The following is a 5,838-nucleotide window of genomic DNA, read 5'->3' as shown; positions in this document are numbered from 1 at the left end:
GCAGTTCTGAAATCAGTATTAATGGGACATTTTGTCTTTCATGGCAATAAATCATAAAGATAGACTTTCTAATTAAGAATGGTTTAGTAGTACTTAGCACTTTTTTTATTACCATTTTGTGCCATTCGCTTCTATTGAATGCGCAACTTAACTGGTAATTTTTCAGAGCATTTATACTGTAGCACCATTGTTTATGCGAATATTTATGTAAAATACGTATCCGTGTTTACGTATAGTACAAAGGTACTAAGCACCGAAATCATTAGAAACAAACTTAGTGAGTTAGCTTGTATAATTCGAAGTACATCGTTTGTTAATATTTATTCTGCCAAACAAATGTCTGAACGCAGAGGTATAATTTGAGTGCAGTAAAATTGAAAGTATGATCAGTTTAAAATCGGCAAAATGATCAATAAAAATGACATTTGAATCTGATGGCAAGGTGTGCTTCCTTTATATCTAAAATAATTCTAGCAGGTCTTTGGTAATGTACATTTGAAGATTGAATATTTCAACACTTGGGTTGAAGATTTCAACACTGGTATTTACTCACCAACCGAATGGACAGATAACTCGTAATTATAGAATCATAAATCAGGAGGAAATGGAACGCTTTATTATAGAATCATAAATTGAGAGGAAGTGCAACGAGCAGCATCTGTTGCGTTGAACTTCCGAAAACTTTGCACTTGTAAATATTGCCTTTACAACGGCACCTCGTGAGGTCTTCGCGTTTTTCTGCTAACGTTTTCAAGCTCTTTAAGTAACTTTAAGGTTTTTACTTTTTATACTTCAAGTTCGTTGTGATCATAGGAGATAGTGGTGTCAGTGCACCTCACTGGTGCACTGTAGGCATTACTAAAGGTTCTTTGCAGCGTCCCTTCGGCCCCTAGCTGCAACCCCGTTCATTCCTTTTACCGTACCTCCATTCATATTATCTTTCTTCCATCTGACATTCCACCCTCTCTTACCAATTATTTCATAGTGCAACTGCGAGGTTTTCCTCCTGTTACACCTTTCACACCACCTATTCTCAATTTCCCTTTACAGGTCCCAGTGCGTGGTCTTTAGCCTAATCTCTATACATTCAATTCAAATCAGTTGTGATCATATCCGGCCGCACCAAGACATCATGTTATATTTTCTAGCTTCCTATTTTTTTCAGTCCAGGGGATTGTGTTCTGTAGTTTTTCCGTGTGCAAAGCCTTCATTTTTTTTATCGTGGAATGCGTAAATTACAAAAGTCTGTATTGAACATGTAACGTCAGGAACTCGTAACTGATGAAGAAAGCGAAAATAATATTAAAACTAGCGGCAATATTTTTCATCTACATTTGCGTAAATGATTAAGTGAGGAATCCATATTGAAAAGGGAGTACTGTGTATTTAGTTTTTTTGTAAAAGAAAACTATTGTGCCGGTTTTGTCTATCCATCTGCACCTTTTCTGTCCTCCCTCAGTTCCTAAAAACTACTGAGGCTAGATGGCTGCAAATTGGTACGTTGATCATCCACCCTCCAGTCATCAAACATACCAAATTGCAGCCCTCTAGCCGTAGTAGTTTTTTATCTATTTTCTTTAAGGTTAAAGTTGGCCATAATCGTGCGTCTGGCAGCGATATAGGAGAGGCCACCACAGGGACGTTAAAGTTTCATGGGGCGCGGCTCATACCGCATTATACCGAGACCACCGAAAGATAGATCTATTTTCGGTGGCCTTGATTATACGCTGTAGCAGCCGTACAGAAAACTCGATTACGCCGAAGAAACTTCGGCGCATTTTTTACTTGTTTTATAATGCAATAGCGCATTTTTTACTTGTTTTATAATGCAATAATAGCAGTTATTTCTGTGCAGGAGATGTTACGAAGTCAGTTTAAATGTAAGCAGTTAATTGTTCTTATCTAAATTTGATGTTGAAACTGAACTACATGTTCTCGATGTAGTCATTAGTTTCTTGGTTATCAGTTGCATCTGCGATATTAATATAAGTGTGTGGGTGTAATTAGTTTTAGCTCTTCTTCAAATGTGGCCATTTGATGTGCTGTAATGGAAGTTTAATGTCTCTTTACTGTGAGGTGAGCACTTCAGTACGTTATATGCTCTCTCTCTCTCTCTCTCTCTCTCTCTCTCTCTCTCTCTCTCTCTCTCTCTCTCTCTCTTTGTATCGTGAATTTGAAAACAGCTTTATTCATCCTCTCTCTCTCTCTCTCTCTCTCTCTCTCTCTCTCTCTCTCTCTCTCTCTCTCTCTCTCTCTCTTTGTATCGTGAATTTGAAAACATAGCTTTATTCATCAGCTCTCTCTCTCTCTCTCTCTCTCTCTCTCTCTCTCTCTCTCTCTCTGTATCTTGAATTTGAAAATAGCTTTATTCATCGACTCTCTCTCTCTCTCTCTCTCTCTCTCTCTCTCTCTCTCTCTCTCTCTCTCTCTCTCTCTCTCTCACTTTGTATCGTGAATTTGAAAACATAGCTTTAATCATCGACACTCTCTCTCTCTCTCTCTCTCTCTCTCTCTCTCTCTCTCTCTCTCTCTCTCTCTCTCTCTCACTTTGTATCTTGAATTTGAAAATAGCTTTACTCATCGACTCTCTCTCTCTCTCTCTCTCTCTCTCTCTCTCTCTCTCTCTCTCTCTCTCTCTCTCTCTCTCTTTGTATCGTGAATTTGAAAATAAATTTATTCATCGATTATGCTATTAATGTTTACGCGTTTTATATGAGTGTAATGACTTGATTTAAACTTTCCAACTTTGGGTATCACGTCTTTCTACAATGTTTTTATTTTTATTTTTTTGGCATTGGTTTTATTTGATTCACCAACAGTTGATCTTAGCTTAACGTGAAACTAGGAAGCAATTAGGCACCTGCTGTGCTCTTTTATATTTGACACGCCGTTTGCAAGAGCACTTAGATAAGGGTTTTAAGTATGGAGGAATTCGCATAGGTCATAATGGTTAATCACACGATTTGTGATTGTGAACCTAAAGTCATAACAGTGACAGTTAGATGAAGTTTATGGTCAAGTACGACCGTTATATTGATTTTACAGTTAAACGGTAAAATTAATACTTAATTTTATGCTTAAAGGTGAATTCAAAATCTGTTTATGGTTAGGCTGTAACGCTTGAATATTGTTAAATAAAACCGTGCAATTATAACTATTTCTCTCTCTCTCTCTCTCTCTCTCTCTCTCTCTCTCTCTCTCTCTCTCTCACTTAGTATCGTGATTTTGAAAAAAATTCATCAAGCTCTTCTCTCTCTCTCTCTCTCTCTCTCTCTCTCTCTCTCTCTCTCTCTCTCTCTCTCTCTCTCTCAGTATCATGATTTTGAAAACATAGATTTATTCATCAACTCTCTCTCTCTCTCTCTCTCTCTCTCTCTCACTTTGTATCGTGAATAAGTTTTAGATACCAAATGCTAAACAGTAACTTGGTGGAAAAACCAGATATGATTCTGAAAAGTAACAATAAAATGCAAATTTTTTTTTTTTAAAGTAACGTTCTTACTTTCCTTAACCCTCTCCTAACAAATGATTCATAGTGCAGCTGCGAGGTTTTCCTCCTGTTACACCTTTCAAACCCTTCTACAGCCAGTTTCCGTTTTCAGCGCTGAATGACCACATAGGACCCAGCGCTTGCCCTTTTGGGGTAAATTCTGTATTCTGTTTTAACAGTGAAACATTCGCCATGTCAGATATTAACAAACTAACAGTAGTTGTTAAATGAATACCAGGGAATGTGATTTCCGATCGAGTACTTGATTTTGTTGTTTTCCATTTTCATGCGCTCCTCACCCGGCAACAACACTACTTTCACTCGCATAACATAACAGTACGAAGATGTAACTGTCGTCATTAATAACGGTTCACCTTTTCACTATATCAAACGAATGCTTTTAGTTATGGTTCAATTATATAGCTTTGCATAAGTTAAAAAGGGCTTTATATTACAGTCCTATCAACACAAATATTTGATTACGATCCAGCGTTTAATTACTCGCACTATATTTTTAGCTGTGAAGGACTTTCAAACATTCAACATTCACTTTTAGCGACGGTTGAAAGGTTTCCAACAGATTTCAACGGGAGAGAGAGTAAGTCGTGGCTGCCCCTCTTTCTAAGACACACACTTCTGTTCCGAGATGGGGAAATCACTGGTATCATTTCTTTTGAGCCGCAAATCACCTGTTCAGTTTTATGCAAATGAGTATCTGACGTGTCACCCGACAGCCAGGAAGTTTATCTTTTATCCTTTCTGTTGAGGCGAGATGTATTTTCCGGAGTTTCTTGCTTTGAATAATAATCGTTCCTTCATTCGACACTGTTTGGTTTTATACCTTTCCAAAGAATTCCTTCGGCTCATAATATCTCAATTATCGTTTTGGCAACTTCCTGACTCTCTCCCTCCCTCCCTCCCCTCCTCCAACCCTCGAGGACAGGTGTTGAAATGTTAATGGCTGTAATTTTTTTTTAGTTGTTGTACTCTACAGTCTGTCACTTCTACGCAAGAGATCTTACGTCCGTGCGTGTTGTTGCCATTACGCTAACAACCAATAAATCTCTTTCTTTGAGAGATACTTTATGTGATGCCTGACAGTTTGTCTCGTGTCCTTCCTGTATGCGCAAGAAACACAGCGTACTAAGATTTCTATAACATTTAGATGAAGTTCACAATAAAAAATCAAATGGAAGAGAAAGAATCCACACTAGGCCTAGTTTTTAAATCCCCCTCCACCCATGGGTACCAGTCAATTTTGTATTCATTCTACCAATAGATCGAGTATTTATTGAAATGGTTGTAGTCGGCGATATATGAGTGCAGATATGAATATTATAATTGCTTTTCCTCACCGAAGAGATAGCCGATGTCAAAATGATGATAAAACTGAAAAGTGGAACGGTTAAGTAATTTTGGCTCCTCTTTCACATTAGACACCTGTGTCTCTTCGGTGAGAATATGTAATTTTAATATCCGTGTTTTAACCGATACTGCGACCATCTCCATTTCAATAAATACTCGATCATTTGGCAGAATGAGCGTTAAAATGGTTGGTACTCATAAGGGCCATTGAAAAACTAGGCCTAGGGTTGGCTTTTTTCTCTTTTAGTTTTTTGTTTCTCTTAAATTTTTAGTTTTCTGTAAAAGAAAACTATTATCCCGGCTTTGTCTGTCCGTCCGCGGCTTTTTTCTGTCCGCCCTCAGATCTTAAAAACTACTGAGGCTAGAGGGATGCAAATTGGTATGTTGATCATCCACCCTCCAATCATCAAACATACCAGATTGCAGCCCTCTAATCTGTTTAAGGTTAAAGTTAGCCATAAAAGTGCTTCTGACAACGATATAGGATAGGCCACCACCGGGACGTTGTTAAAATTTCATGAGCCACGGCTTATACAGCATTATACCCAGACCACCGAAAGATAGATCTATTTTCGGTGGCCTTGACTGTACGCTGTAGCCTGTAGCGGCTCTACAGAAAACTCGATTGCGCCGAAGAAACTTTGGCGCATTTTTTACTTGTTTTTTGGAAGTCCCAAAACCTTTCTTTCAAGTTGAGGTGCCACTCATTTTTATATTCTTTTAAGCAATGCTTTATGATTAATAGGTTTATGCAACTTTGCTCTTCGTTGGGTGAGCTGGTAGAGCTCCGGACTGTCACTCGATGGGCCGGAGTTCAATTCCCCCGGCCGGCTGATGAAGAGTTAGGGGAATTTATTTCTGGTGATAGAAATTCATTTCTCGCTATAATGTGGTTCGGATTCCACAATAAGCTGTAGGTCCCGTTGCTAAGTAACCAATTGGTTCTTAGCCACGTAGAATAAGTCTAATCCTTCGGGCCAGCC

The sequence above is a fragment of the Macrobrachium rosenbergii genome, chromosome 8 (genome assembly GCF_040412425.1).
Source record: "Macrobrachium rosenbergii isolate ZJJX-2024 chromosome 8, ASM4041242v1, whole genome shotgun sequence".
In the NCBI taxonomy this organism is placed as follows: Eukaryota; Metazoa; Arthropoda; class Malacostraca; order Decapoda; family Palaemonidae; genus Macrobrachium; species Macrobrachium rosenbergii.
Note: the sequence above shows the minus strand (reverse complement) of the source record.